The sequence below is a fragment of the Hypanus sabinus genome, chromosome 8 (assembly GCF_030144855.1).
Source record: "Hypanus sabinus isolate sHypSab1 chromosome 8, sHypSab1.hap1, whole genome shotgun sequence".
Lineage (NCBI taxonomy): Eukaryota > Metazoa > Chordata > Chondrichthyes > Myliobatiformes > Dasyatidae > Hypanus > Hypanus sabinus.
Window position 1 is genome coordinate 23,552,879 of NC_082713.1, and position 16,663 is coordinate 23,569,541.

General features: G+C 41.5%; 1 protein-coding gene across 6 annotated transcripts in view; it reads right to left on the reverse strand.

Moving 5' to 3' along the window:
• LOC132397969 (collagen alpha-6(IV) chain-like) overlaps nt 1–16,663 on the reverse strand; it is a 405,602-nt gene that overhangs the window by 214,064 nt on the left and 174,875 nt on the right. The gene's annotated exons all lie outside the window — the stretch shown is intronic.

Sequence of the window (16,663 nt, forward strand, 5' to 3'; positions counted from 1 at the left end):
TAGTCTACTCTCCTCTCCTATTAGATTCTTTCTTCATGAGCCTTTTACCTTTCCCACCTACCTGGCTTCTCCTTTCACCTTCTAGCTAGTTTTCCTTCCCCTCCCCACACCCTTGTATTCTGGTGACTTTTTCCTAACTTTCCAATCTTATAGAAGGTGCTTGGCTCAAAATGTCAACTATTTATTCAATTCCATAGCAGATGCCTGACCCGCTGAATACTGCAGCATTGTGTGTGTGTTGCTCTGGACTTCCAGCTCTGAAGAATCTCTTGTGTTTTTAATTATATCAATGTCTTTAAAATAGAAACCCTTGTTTGTCTCCAATACATCTCTAATTAGTTCATATTCTTCACGGAAGTCGGTGACCAGGTGTGCTTCAGGGATCTGTTCTGTGATCCCTACTCTTGACCTGGATGAGTAAGTGAAGGGATGGGTTAGTAAATTTGCTGATGACACAAAAGTGTTGTGGATAGTGTGGAGGGCTGTCAGAGGTTACAACGGGACATTGATAGGATGCAAAACTGGACTGAGAAGTGGCAGATGGAGTTCAACGCAGATAAGTGTAAGGTTGTACATTTTGGCAGGTCAAGTATGATGGCAGAATATAGCATTAACGGTAAGACTCTTGGCAGTTTGGAGGATCAGAGAGATCTTGGGGTCTGAGTCCATGGGACAATCAAAGCTGCTATGCAGCTTGACTCTGTGGTTAAGAAGGTGTACGGTGCATTGGCCTTTATCAATCGTGGGATTGAGTTTAAAAGCTGACAGGTATTGTTGCAGCTATATAGGACCCTGGTCTGATCCCACTTGGAGTACTGTGCTCAATTCTGGTCGCCTCACTACAGGAAGGATGTGGAAACCATAGAAAGGGTGCAGAGGAGGTTTACAAGGGTGGTACCTGGATTGGGGAGCATGCCTTATGAGAACAGGTTGAGTGAACTTGGCCTTTTCACCTTCGAGCGATGGAGGACGAGAAGTGACCTGATAGAGGCGTACAAGATGATGAGAGGCATTGATTGTGTGGATCGTCAAAGGCTTTTTCCTGGGGCTGAAATGGCTAGCACAAGAGGGCATAGTCTTAAGGTGCTTAGAAGTAAGTACGGAGGAGGTGTCAGGGGTAAGTTTTTTACGCAGAGTGTGGTGAGTGCATGGAATGGGCTGTCAGTGATGGTGGTGGAGGTGGAAATGATAGGGTCTTTTAAGAGACTCCTGGATGGGTACATGGAGCTTAGAAAAATAGAGGAGGTAGTTCTAAGGCAGGGGTCAGCAACCTTTACCACTGAAAGAGCCACTTGGACCCGTTTCCCACAGAAAAGAAAACACTGGGAGCCGCAAAACCCGTTTGACATTTAAAATGAAATAACACTGCATACAGCATTTTGTTTTGCCTTTATGCTATGTATAAACAAACTATAATGTGTTGCATTTATGAAATTGATGAACTCCTGCAGAGAAAACGAAATTACATTTCTGCATGCAACAAAAACATTTTGACCTCCGAAAAAAAGACGTTGGGTTGAAGGTTACTTTTAAGTAAAATACTCAATGTCTATTTGAGTCCTTCTTGTATTTATGAAAAACGCCAAACTTAAATTTGCCGCCAGCAGCAAACCAAAAATAACGTCAGCCAGCTGTCAACCTGAAAAATAAAAGGACTATTTCACTGAACAATGAAAACATATGAATATACGTAAAATAATAGGAAATTAAAATATTTATCATACTTGGTCAGGTTGACTCACACCTGACAATGCAGTCGTATTCAGTAGGGATGGATCGATGCTTAGGGGAGTGACCGGGAAGGATAATGTGTTATTTTCCTCTCTGAACTCACAGAAGCGTTTCCCAAACGATGTTTGCATTGCGATGATTGCAGAATGTAAATACTCCGAATTTATCATGTCGTGACCTTGTTTGAACTCTGTCAAATTGGGGAAGTGAGACAATGTGCCTTTCTGTAAATCTCTGGCAAGCAACGTCAGCTTGCGCTCGAATGCCAAAACATCCTCCAACATGTGCAGGGCTGTACGTCCTTACCCCGTTGAAGAGCTGTGTTCAGCGTGTTCAGGTGCGCTGTCATGTCTACCATGAAGTGTAGCTTTTCCAGCCACTCTGGCTGTTCCAGCTCAGGAAAGGTGAGCCCTTTGCTGCCCAGGAAAGTTTTCACTTCTTCCAGACACGCGACAAAGCGTTTCAGCACCTCCCCTCTGGACAGCCAGCGATAAAAACACGTTGTAGCGGTGTGCTACACGCAGTCAGTAAACTGCAGTCAAAGATAGCTTTATTCGAACTAAACAGCCTTGCTTTTAAGCCTCCCTCAACCCGCCCCCCATGGGCGCGGATGCTGCAAAAGACACGTACTCACAAACCCCCGTAGGCTATCTCCCTTAGCCTGAACGCTGGCTAATTGTGAGCCGGTTCGGATGTGTCAGGAAATGGGTCGCCACAACGTCTTATTTAGATTGTACAAGATCACCATAATCTTCAAATTTAGATTTACATTTCAAAAACTAACAAACTAACATAAAATACATTTTAATTAAATACTGACCATGTAGCGGTGTGCTACACGCAGCGCTAAAATTACGACACGGAGTCGGTAACTGCAGTCGAAGGAAAAAACTTTATTCGAAATCTTCAGCCTCACTTTTAAGCCTCCCTCAACCTGCCCCCCATGGCGCAGAGGCTCCAAAGCTCTGTGCTCGCAAACCCCCGTAGGCTATCTAATTGTGAGTCGGTTCGGATGTGCCAGGAAAAGGGTCGCCACAACCAATTATTTCCCAAAGCAACAGGGAGCCGCAGCACAGACGTAAAAGAGCCACATGTGGCTCCGGAGCCGCGGGTTGCCGACCCCCGTTCTAAGGTAAGGACATGTTTGGTAAAGCTTTGTGGACCGAAGGGCCTGGTTTTCTATGTTTCTAAATGCTTCTTATTTCAGCTTAGTTCAGTTCCAAAGCTAGACTGAAGCTGATGTGGTTGCTCTTCTTGGAGCAAAGAAGTTTGAGACATTTCAGAGAGGTATACAAAATTAGTAAGTAAAAGCAGAACATGCTGGAAAATCTCAACAGATCAGGCAGCGTCTATCAAAAGAGAAAATAGATTTCTCTGTACAAAATCATGGCCAGTTTTGGCAGGATAGGTAATATTCCTTTAAGTATATGGCTAAAGTACTAGTAGTGACATATTCAGCACTCTGGGGTAAAATTTAAAGTGGAAAACGAGGAAATAATATTTTTTCAAGATAAGCTAGGATCTGGAGCTCACCTATAAAAATGGCAAATTCAGCCTCTGCTCTGTAAAAGGAAATGAATCAGTACTTGAGAGAAAATTAACTACAGGGCAAAGGTGAAGTCTAGCATGATTGTTCAACCAGAAGCCACCAAAGGCTGAAAGTGATATAAAGATCCTACAAATCAGTGTGTGTGACCTTCCTTCCAGAAATATAGGATGCAAGCACTAGACAGGGAGGCAAGACTTCATTGGAATGGAATTTTACTCTTACCTGTCTGTACCAGAATGTTTTTATTGTATGCCAGTTTTTTTTCACATAAAGAATGCATTCCAGTGTTGAAAGGCAGCATGATCCCCTCAGGTGAAGCAAGAATTCTTTCTGCAGGCGAGGCAATTGCCCGCCTTGATTCTTCAAAAGAAGGATAAATCATTTTCAACTAAATTTCATTCTTTTAAATTAATTTGTGCAAAAAAACCCCCAGTAAAATCGGGATCATATAATCAGGAAATTTTCCAGCCTTGCACTTCATGAACAAAACTGACAGGTAACCTCCGACAGAGCTGGTGGTCAAAGGTCACAGGTATAGTATAGAAAGACCCTCTGGGAGAAGCATACGTCAATGCAAGTCTATCTTGAATGAAAACGTGAACACTAGAAATTGCAACAACTTAATGCATAAATGTTTGCCTGAAAACTGAAACACTGCATCCTAGAAAAAAGACCTATATCAGGATGCTACAACTTTCTACAGTGAGTGAGAAATTATGTTAAAGTGAATTCTTAAGAAAATGAATTCAAACATGACTTTATTAACTTAGGAATCTTGTTACTTGCCCACAGCATCCAGTATGTCTCACAGTCACACAAAAAGAGCTAACTTAATCTAAAAATAAGTACCCTGTGACAGAGAACCTTTGTTGAATGATGATTAGCTTAAACAATCACCAGTGGCCTTTGCCTGTCCCTCTCCCAGCCTGAACGAAATAATTTCCTGATCAAATCATCCTTCAGAGTGTGCTAACCAACACACAGCTTCGTATTTTTTAATTCTCATTCTACCTGCTGCAGATGTCCACACATCTTTGATCAGCAAGGTTCATGTACTTAAGTTGTAAAGGCATAAATATCTCCTTTCCAGGAAAGATTTCCAACAATAACTGGAGTAGCAATAGTATAACTTTATTCCACTTGCTGTGACCTGACATTCATTCTCTATTATGGCTCTAGAATTGAATTCAATGGTAACTTTTCAATGGAAACTGGATATATATTTGGAAAATAAATATTTTAAGGACATAGGTGAATGGTAGTAGAAGAATGGGACCTGAACTAATGAATGGGCTCAAAAGTGCTGGTAGGAAGCACAATGAGCCATTATCATCTCATTCTGTGTTGTTGTCAAAATCTTTATTCACTCATTTCTTCTTGATCCTAATGCACTAATGGCCAGCCTCCCACTTTTTACTCTGCAAACACTTTAAGTTGTCTAAATGTTTGCTGCTTGTGTACTAATTCTACTATGTGTTTACTCAAAAACATTGCCTGATAGTAGTTAAAACTTTCAACATTCATGTCAAATTCCACCATGGCCTCTTCTCTCCTAATGCCTTTGATCTCCTCTGGGCCAATAACCCTCTGAATTCTGTGTGCTCTTTGAATTCTGACCTCTTGAACTTTTCCGGCTTCAACTGCCCCACTCATAGTGACCATACTGTTTTACAGGCGACAGTTTGAGCTTTACATTTCCCTCTCCATTTCTTTACTTCTCTTTAATCTGAATTAAGTTGATCGATGTTGACCAACTCTCACAATCATCAAGGACATCTACAAGAGGCAATGTCTCAGGAGGCTGACATACATTATCAGGGACTCTACCAACTAGATTGTGTCATTTTCTCGATGCTGCCATCAGGAAGAAGCTACAGGAGCTTCCAGACTCACCTGCAGTTACATGGGGTGTTGTCGCAGGAAAGCAGCACCCGTCATCAGGGTTCCCCACCATACAAGGCATGCTCTCCTCTCTGCTGCCATCAGGAGCCTCTGGACTCACATCACCAGGTGCGGGGATAGTTATTACCCTTCAACCATCAGTCTCTTGAACCAAATGGGAAAACTTCATTTGTCCCATCATTGAAATGTTCCCACAACCAATGGACTCACTTTCAAGGACTCTTCAGCAGTAAATATTATTATTATTTCTTTCTTTTTTGTATTTGCACAGTTTGTTGTCTTTTGTGTACTGGGTGAACACTCAGTTGGCGAGGTCTATTATGGTTATTATTCTGTTATAGATTAATTGAGTACACCTGCTAGAAAACTATTCTCGGGGTTGTATATGGTGACATAATTGTACTTTGATAATAAATTTACTTTGAACTTTTAAGTTTGGTTAGGGTTAGTAAGTTGTGGCCATGCATTGGTGATGTCCAAAGCATGGTAACACCTACTGGCTGCCCCCAGCACATTCTCAGATCTGTGTTGGTTACTGACGCAAATGAGGCATGTCATATGTTTCAATAAACAGTTCATGTGACAAATAAAGCTGATCTTTACCAGGCTCCTGAACTGATCGAAAAACCCCTAATATGACCTAGGGCCATATTTAAATACAGAAGCACAATGAACTGGCCTCCACAGCTGTCTGTGGTAACAAATTCCACAGGTTCACCACTCTATGGAAAAAGAGATCCTTTACTCTTTCTTAACTTAGCACATTATGAAAACAAGAATCAGAATCAGAATCAGGTTTACTATCACTGGTATTTGTCATGAAATTTGTTGTTTTGTCGCAGCAGTATATTGCAATACATAATAAAAACTATAAATTACAATAAGAAAGATCTAAAGTTCAAAGTAAATTTTATTATCAAACTACATATATGACACCATATACAACCCTGAGATTCATTTTCCTGCGGGCATGCTCAGTAAACCTATAGAATCGGAACTATAACCGGATCAATGAAAGATCAACCAGAATGCAGAAGAGAACAAACTGTGCAAATGTAAATGTAAATAAATAGCAATGAGTAATGAAACAAGAGATAATGAGATAAAGAGTCCTTAAAGTGAGATCCTGGTTGTAGGAACATTACAATGATGGGGCAATTAAGTGCAATTATCACCATTTGTTCAAGAGCCTGATGGTTGAGGGGTAGAAACTGTCCTTGAACTTGGTGGTGTAAGTCCTTTGCCACTTGTATCTTCTACCTGATGGCAGCAGTGAGAAGAGAGCATGACCTAGGTGGTGGGGATCTCTGATGATGGATGCTGCTTTCCTGTGACAGTGTTTCATGTAGATGAACTCAATGGTTGGGGAGGGCTTTACCCGTGATGTATGGGGCTGAATCAACTACCGTTTGTAGGATTTTCTGTTCAAAGGCATTGGTGGTTCCATACCAGGCCATGATGTAGCCAGTCAGTATACTCTCCACTACACATCTATGTAAGTTTATCAACGTTTTAGATGTCATGCCAAATTTCTGCACACTCCTAAGGAAGTAGAAGAGCTGCCATGATTTCTCTGCAATTACACTAACATGCGGGGCCCAGGGCAGGTCCTCTTAAATAGTAACCTCCAGAAATTTAAAGTTGTGAACCCTCTTCACCTCTGATCCTCCATTGAGGAGTCTTCTGGTTTCCCTCTCCTGAAGTCTATAATCAGTTCCTTGGTTTTGGTGATACTGAGTGAGAAGTTGTTGTTATGATGCCAGTCAGCCAAATTTTCAATCTCCCTCCTGCATACTGATTCTTCACCACCTTTAATACTAGTATAAAAGTTAAATTAAATAAGTAGTGTAAAATGAGAACAAAAAAAAAGAGAGTTAGTGTTCATGGGTTTATTCTCCAATCAAAAATCTGATAGAAGAGGGGAAGAAGCTGTTTCTGAAACATTGAATGTGTGTCTTCAGGCTCCAGTATCTTCTCCATGATGGTAGAAATGGGAAGAGGGCATATCTTGGTTGACAGGAGTCCTTAATGATGGATCCCATCTTCTTGTTGCGATGGGATCAAAGGTTGAGAAGGCCAGTGTCCATGACGGAGCTGGTTGAGTTTACAATTTTCTGCAGCTTTTTCTGATCCTGTGCAGTGGCCAGCCCTACCAGATAGTGATGTAACCAGTCAAAATGCTCTCCACGGTATACCTACAGAAACTTGCAAATCTATAGTGCCATACCAAAACTCCTCAACTCCTAATGAAATATAGCTGCTGTTGTGCCTTCTTTGTAACTGCATCAGTATGTTGGACCCAGGATAGACCTTCAGAGATGCCACCACTCAAGAACTTGGAAATGCTCACCCTTTCCACTGCTGATTCCTCAATGAAGACTGAGGTGTGTTTTCTTGACTTCTCCTTCCTGAAGTCCACAATCAGTTCCTTGATTTTACAGACGTTGTGCGCAAGGTTATTATTGCAACATTACTCATCCAGATGATCTTCCTTGCTCCTCGTCACTATCTGATTTCCTGCCAACAATAGTTATGTCATCGGCAAATTTATACAGTTGTGCCGAGCTACACAGTTGTTGGTGTAGAGAAAGAAGATCAGGGAGCTAAGCACACATCCTTGAGGTACACCAGCATTGACTGTCAGCAAGGAGGAGATGTTATTTCCAATCTGCCCTGACTGTGGTATGCCAGTGAGGATTTTGGAGCTTGGTGATTAGAACTGAAGATATTGTTTTGTTGAATGCTGAGCTGTACTCAAAATAGCAACCTGACTTACTGTAGATATTCCTATTGTTCAGGTAATCCAAGGCTCTGTGGAGAGCCAGTGAGATTGCATCAGCTGCAGACCTACTGTGGTAATAGGTAAACTGCAGCAGGTCCAGGCAGGAGTGGATTCCGACCATAGCCAATCTCTCAAAGCGTTTCATCACAGTAGATCTGAATGCAAATGAGCATTAGTCATTCTGGCCTTCCCTCCATGGACTCTGACTACAATTTTCCACGTCTCGGTAGAGCAGCCAGTGTAACCAGAGTCCAGGGTTTCAACCCAAAACTTTGACAGCTTCCTTTTTGCCTCCCACTAATGCTGCTCAACTTTCTGAGTTCCTCCAGCATATTGTGCCCTGAAGATTCCATGCAAGAAACACAATAGAACCAATGAAAGAACACACCAACAGGATGGGCAAACAACCAACATGCAAAAGACAACAAACTTCCCTCCATCTAACCTTTCCCATCGAGTAGAAGATACAGCTGTCTGAAAATCTGTACAAGCAAGGTTCAAAGACAATTTCTAGCTTACTTTCAAATGACTATTGAACAAACATCTTGGATGATAAGACGGACTCTTGGTCTGAAAATATATCTCATCACCTCCTCACACTTTACTGCCTTGCTGCATTGCCCTTTATCTATAACTGTAACACTACCTTCTGCATTCTGTGATTGCTTTTCCTTTGTGTTACCTCCATGCACTGATGAGATGAAATATTCTATATGGATGGCATGCAAAACTAAGTTTCTCACCTTAGTAGATGTGGTAATAATAAACCAATTTAATGAGACATGGGAGCAGAATTAGGCCATTTGGCCCATCAAGACTTCTCCATTATTCCATCATGGCTGATTTGCTATCCATCTCAACCCCATTCTCCTGCCTTCACCCCATAACCTTTGATTCCCTGACTAATCAAGAAACGACAGTATCAATTTCCACTTTAAATATACCCAATGATCTGGCCTTCACAACTGTCTGTGGCAATTAATTTACTTGCACTAGTGTCATTATGTTTATTTTGTCATGGACGTTATGTATAATTTGTTAACTTATATATGTCATGCTGCTACAAAAAGCTAATTTTCATGGCATTTATATTCTATGTATGCACACCCATGGCAATAAACTTGAACTTGAACTTGAGTTTTCGCAGCTCTCCTAATCTCTTTTTGTAGCTCAGTGTTAATTTTAACTTTTATCATATTTTATTAGATAATGTTTCTGTTAAATATCTTGGCTTAGTTAAAGAGCTAAATATTAAAGTTATAATCATATGATTTGTCAAAATCCGGAATGGCGTGAAAAAGGAATGTTGTTTTTTCTCTCCAACCCTTCGGCTAACGGAACTGCTACTGCAATAAAAGCAGGAACTCATTGTGCTGGAGGGCACAATAGCAATCTAGAATACTGGAGAACTATATAATCAGGAATTAATAACTGAAATGTTTAGCACAAGGGCTCCATGTTAAGGTAAGACAAGCTTCCAAGTATAAAGCCAAAATTTATGATGTGCTAAAGAAAGGTCATACTTGTCAATAATATTCCAAAAAGAACATAGTTCTTACTGACAATTGGAAACTACTCCCTCAGCCATTCACTCACTATCTCCATTTCTCAGGGATCAACAGAGAATGTTAAGAAAATAGTCCAAAACAAGTTCAGAAATAATCTAAGCAAACCTTTACTTCACTGACACATTCTGCAAATAGATTCATTGAGTCATAGAAAAGTACAGTATAGAAACAGGCCCTTCAGCATCTGCTTTCATAAAGTAGAGTAACCATATTATACGCAAGTCCCAATGAAATAATCATGTACAGTAGGGATCTGAATTCACACACAGGAGTAAAGTGGTGAAGAAAGGCCAATTTTATTCCATAGTTCATGGAATTTTGACCAACAACAAATCTCAAAATTACAGAGAATTTTAACAACCGTTCATTTCCCCAAACCTACGTAATAAATGGTTTCTACAGGGCAACATGGAAGTATTTTGGCGTGCATCCATTGACTTCACCTACACGTATTCCATGTTTCAAAATGAAATTTTACATCTTTCATGAAAGAAAATTGCACTGCAAAATTTGTAGGAGTCTTTCCATGGTGGCAGAAGTACACACTTGTTCAAACATGTCCAAGTGGAGAAGCATATCAACTTGACTTTCAGAGGTTGCATGCTATTGCCAGATGTTCTTTCTCATGCAACAGACAAACATTGCAACATTTTCATAATTATCTACACAAAGAGCATTTCTATAACCATAAAGTTTTTAAAATATTACATATTAACTGTCCCGCTAATGACTGCTTTGATTGCAATGACGTGGCCGTGAAAAAAACAAGCTGATACAACTCTGATCAAAGAAATACAGAACTTCTACAGACTTATCCCTGTTCTAACAAATGTCAGTTCAGTCGAAGAGCTTCATGAGGCTACGAGTACAGGCATATGGTTCCATGAATGTGGTATTGCAGGTAGGCAGGGTGGGGAAGGCAGCTATTGGTACACTGGCCTTCATTAATCAGGGCACTGAGTACAAAAGTTGGACGTTACACTCAGTAGCCACTTTATTAGGTACACCTGCACATCAGCTCATTAATGCAAATATTTAATCAGCCAATCAAATGGCAGCAATTCAACGCATAAAAGCATGCAGACATGGTCAAGCGGTTCAGTTGTTGTTCAGACAAACATCAGAATGGGGAAGAAAATTGACCTCAGTGATTTCGATCCGTGGATTGATTGTTGGTGCCAGACAGGGTGGTTTGAGTATCTCAGAAGCTTCTGGGATTTCCATACACAAGTCTCTAGAGTTTACAGAGAGTGGTGTGAAACACAAAAGACATTCAGTGAGTGAGAGTTCGCTGGTCGAAATGCAATGTTAATGACCGAGGTTCGAGGAAAATAGCCAGACTGGTTCAAGGTGACAGGAAGGTGACGCTAACACAAATAACCACGTGTTACAGAAGCGATGTGAAGAAGAGCATTGTTGAATCGTCAAACCTTGCAGTGGATGGGCTACAGCAGCAGAAGACCACAAATGTGCACTCAATGGCCACGTTATTAGGTGCAGGAGATACCTAATAAAGTGGCCACTGAGTGTATTTGAGACTCAAATCCCACTTCGGGAAAAAATAATTTACCACAGATTTGTGGAAGACGCTTTATGCTAGACATATGCCCTCTAGTTTCAGAAAACACTGCTATGGTGGAAAGTGTTTGTTTCTGATATCTGCCAGGACCATGGGAATAACCTATGAATCTGCCAAAAACAACACATTGAATTTGATCAGGTTGCCTATACTTCGATTGAAGGGAGGTGAGTTTTTGCGTTGTAGTTTATTAAGAAGTTCCTTGTAAACCAATGGACTACTGCATAATTTGATTTCTAACATGCTTGGGTCTGTTATAATCTGTGGCAAGACTATGTGCTTGATTTTGATGAGAATTCAACCAACAGAATGGAAACGCAAAAGGAAAAGAGAGCCTTTCATGTTTCTCGGCTATCTTAAACTGTATTATTAACAATCAAGCTCTTTGGAAGTGCTCCAATTTGGAACTACAGTCATAGAGCACAAAATAAAAACAGTCCATGTTCCTGCAATAAAAAAATTTGTGCATGGCCAGCCCCCACAGGCAGAAAGTTGCCAATGACTTGAAAATCTGCCATAGCGCTTGAAATAGAGACACGTTAAGGCACTAATGATATCTTTCTTTTTCTTCTTCAAAGTATTGCAGATGTGTAGATAAGTGTGGAGATGTGGGACATTGAAGAAACTCTTAGATAGGCACATAGATGATAAAAAAGATGGAGGTGGGTAGGGCTATATTGATCTTAGAGTTGGTTAAAAGGTCAGCACGTCCTTGTGGGCTAAAGGGCTTGTACTGTGCTGTAGTGCTCTATGTTCTATGTGGTTCAACATTGTATCTGAAAGACAGCACCTTCTAAGGTGATGTACTGGAATGTCGGCAGCAGGCTACTTTTTCAGTTGCACAATATAATTCATGAGAGTGAATTGGGCACTTATTGAACATATAACCCACTGGTAACAGGTTTGACATCCACCTTGGAATGACTCAGTCAATCTTCGTCCCTTTAGCTGGAGGGCACCATTGCAGTGGGTCACAGGAATCACTTCCCACACTCCACAGCCTTCACGTTTTCCTGGTAGGGCAGGTAGCAACTTAGCAACTTTGTCACTTGTCCTAAAGTGATCAGTTGAAGGAATCTCACTGAAAAGTGACCCGTTTCCAGAAACTGCTCAGTATGTTAAAACAGGATGTATGGCTGGCCATGCTGTGAGTAAATTTGTTACTCCATTTCTTTCAACAGTGAAAACACTTCAAAAGTGGGTACAAAATACCAGAAAGGTATATATCATCACATTTATCTCTCTCACCCCCATCCCTCCCTCTCTCTTCCTCCACTCTCTTTCTTTCTTTCCTTCATGTTTCTTCTTCCTACAGAAAGATTGCTATCGTTGTCCAACCAGCTCAGAGAGGCAGAGGTCAATTGTGTCCTAAACAAGCCAGGCTTGCTGTATAAATTTCAAAAGAGCAAGAGGAAATTTGCTTAAACAGACATCTACAAATTATAAACATTTATCCCAGTGCTCTCTTTTGTAGAATCAGCCAACAAGTGGAACAGATTGATTCTAAATAACAGATTACTTCTTCAATATAATCTCTCAGTAAAGAACACCTAGAGTACAAAATGAAGATTCATTTGTGAAATATCAGTCAAATATGTTTTTGCAAATAAACATTTTACATATAAACTGCATCTGTCCAGTTCATTCTTGTCTGATCTTACCCTGGTTGGACAAGGCATTTTTAATTATCATGGCATGGGCATCATCAATGACATCAGGATTGACTTCTTCGTCCTTGAGAAGGTAGCCATGAGCTTGCTTGTCAAACCATCAACAATTTCCACGATGGTGTCCAGAATTTTGTCCCAGTGTAGATGATGTTTGTATACACAGATGTGGAACAGCTGTGCACAGAGGGAAACAGTGGCAGTCTTTGAATTGACCTTGCAATTAACTGGCTCTCTTGTGTCACTATCAAAGGCATTTCTGTCCTTCCTGGAAGGGTAGGGAGGTGGGGGGTATGAGGGCAACCAAATAAATGGGGATGTCACAGAATTTAGATCTGTAATACCACTGGAAATACAAAGTATCTCACGGTGGTAACTTATGGCAGGAAGATACTGTAGGAGAGGTGGGTATGTGAGTGTAAATTAGGGACTCCACTGATGAGCATTAGGCATTCAGTTTAACCCTGATGGTTAACCAGCAAAATTTCTCCTCTTTCTTGCAGGTGCACTGATCCATAGGTTAATCTAATGGGAATACAGTAGGATGGATAACTGGAATTTTTCTGTAATAATTTTAGTGCAAGAGCCCCAAACTTCCTGGACAAGTAGTAAGAGTACAGACTTCTTCCAACTGTTTACCATTTAGGAAATACTTTCGGGGCCCCTGGTGCAAGGAGCACATCATAAATAATGCTCTCGCCTCAGCACTGAGCCATGAGCCTCTGATGTTATCAACAGAGGAACTAAGCAGCAGCAGCCCAAGACTTTATTGCAAACCACAACTCTAGAAGAGGAAACAAAATAATCAGTAAATTATACATTTTCAAACAAGTGGATTGATAATAACAAGGGAAATGCTTGCAATTCTACAAATTACTCAAATTAAAACGTTCTGCTTTATTTGGGAGCAGTACATCAATTATCCAACCAGGACTTGTCAAAGTGGAGATTTTGCTGGAATGCTGAACTCTGGTGTTCCACAGTACTAGGCTTCAGCATTCCTGGGACATTAGAAGCTATGAAGTTTATCTGTGAGATGACTCTCTGTCCTTAATCAACGGCAATAATCCTTCCCTTAACTATGTTCTCTGGAATTCATCTCATTGTCCTTTATCGGTAGACAGTGATTAGGCATTTGCCAGCGACTCGGTAAGTCTATAAGTTAACAACAGTATAGTGGTACAGCTAGTAAAGCAGTAGTCTCACAGTGCCAATGATCCAGGTTCAATCCTGACCTCAGGCGCAGTTTGCAAATCTGCAGGTGAGCCATAGAAACCTGAGGGTTTGATAAGAATTTGGGCATCCAAGATAGATCATTACAGCATGTTTGGCCCATGATGTTGTGCCAATTTTTTAACCTACTCTAAATCTTCCCTCTAACATAGCCCTCCATTTTTATATAAGCCACGTGTCTAGCTAAGAGATCCTTAAATGCCTCCTACATATCTGCCTCTAGCACCACCCCTGGCAGGGTGTTCCATACACTCACCACTGTGTGAAGAAGTTAATTCTGTCATTCCTACCTTAATTTCCTCCAATCACCTTAAAATTAGCCATTTCAGCTCTGCTAGAAGTCTCTGATTGTCCACTCTATCTATGTTTCTTATCTTGAGAAGAATTTAACAAAGGTATTAATGTGGAAGTAGCATTAACGATTGCTGCAAAGTCTTGGACCAATGGATCTCAATCGCTATGGGGACTTTCTCAACGTCTTATAAAGCCTCAGCATTACATCCTGCTTTTGTATTCTAGTCCTCTCAGAATAATTGTTCACATTGCATTTGCCTTCCTTACCACCAACTCAACTTGCAAGTTAACTTTTAGGAAATCCTGCAAGAGAACTCCCAATTCCCTAAGTATCTCAGATTTTTTGAATTTTCTCCCCATTTAGAAAGTAGTCCAAGCCTTATTCCTTCTGCTAAAGTGCATGACCCTGCACTTCCCAACACCATATTCATTCTACCACACCCTTGCCCACTCCCCCAATCTGTCTCAGTCCTCTGCTTCCTCAACACTACCTGCCCCTAGACCTATCTTCATATCATCCACAGAACCGGCCACAAAGCAACCAAGCTCTTGTTAAACCTTGCGGTGTGACAGCAACAAATGACCTCTCATGCTGATTGCTGTCCGCCAAAACAAACCATTGTGTAGGAGAGCAGCAAATATCAATAGGAATTCCTACATCTGTATTCTATCCAAAAGGCCGATCAGGGTAACACATGTGGACTCACTGGATGAGGCTAGGATTGTACTCTGGAATGGCATCCCACAAAGAGGAATCACCAATGGATTGCCACTGTCCATGTAGAGACTCACAGAGAGACATAGTACAAAACAGGCTTTTGTCCTCTGAGACCACACTGGCCTTAATCAGGAGACCTACATTAATTCCACTGTATTCTCCCCACATTCTCATAATATTCTCATAATGCCTTCAAGGGACAGGCATTTAATGAAACAAAAGCCTACACATCTTTGGAATGTGGGAGGAAACCAGAGCACTTGGAGATAGCTCATGAAGTCATTTGGAGAACGTGCAAACTCTGCACGCCCATTTGCCAAGGTTAGCATTGGAGTTAGATCTCTGGCACTGTGAGGTGAATGGCTTTACCAGCTCAGTCCAGGTGAAGACTTGTATATTAACCAATGGATTCATATTGCAGCATAAAGCATTGCACTACTAATGGAGGAGAGAAAAGAGGTCAGATTTGGGTGCTCAAACTACATAAGCAGCAGCACCAACAAATTACTTCCTATTTGAAAACAAATTCTAATTCTTACATATGGCCAACGTTTAGCACAATTGCTTAAGGGGCAACCAGCAATGAACTGAGTGCAAACCGCCTCGTGCAGGGGACATGCTCCATTTATTATTGGGATGCATTGTGGTGATTTGACCTTGTTCCACTACAAACTAATCAGTGCCTCAAAGAAGCAGCACCACTTCCCGCCTACTGCAGAACTCCCGGGGGCTCGTGAACATTTCAAACATAAAAAAATTCCAGCTCGCAAATACTATAGCACAGAGCAAGCATGGAGAATCTGCAGTACTGAGTGGGTTGCACAGGTTCTGGCACAACCAGGCTGCCTGGGGACAAAATAATGAGTGGTACCAGTTTGTCCCAGTCAAAGAGCAAACAAGGGCAATGACAGGGACATGAAACAGGTGAGTTGGAGCTGGCACAACTCCACATCATTTCATTGCTTCTATTGCATTTCTTTGTGCTATTGTGAACGTCTTCAAGAAAAATGAATCTTAAAGTAGTACATTCAGACCCCGGACTTTGGAAGTGAAGGCCCCCAGGTTCGAACCCAGTCAGCACCACCCCTCACCACACCCTCCCCCCCCCCCCCCCCCCCCGGGCACGCTTTCCATCTGTGCCAGGTTGAGTGTCGAGCTAGCCACTCAGCCTCGTAAAAAGCAAGGGTCGAGTCTGGAACATTCATACCGTGACTCAGTTAACCCGAAAGGAGACCAATCCTGACACTACGCGCCAGATGAGAATGGCTGACTGTCTGGTGTGACAAGCTATGAAATGAAAATGATTCAGACTCCACATCGTGCTGATTTGTTACAGCCCAGTGATTAAAAAATTCATTCTAAACAACACTTGACACTTCTCAAGAGTGGCCTCCATTACAGTAAACATTTAATCAGCCAAAGAGAGCGCTTTACATCAGTTCTGAGCCACTCACAGCCAATCACCTGTTAGTTTGCGCTCTGCCTCTCCCATGCGTGTAAACGTTCCTGGTCCCTCACCAGGCTGGAAAACAGCTTGAAACGGATGGAGAAGAGGGAGCACCAGGCAAGAAGCCTCACCACAAAATTCCTCAGCACCAGCATAACCACAATCACACAAATCATGGACCAGCTCATCGGTA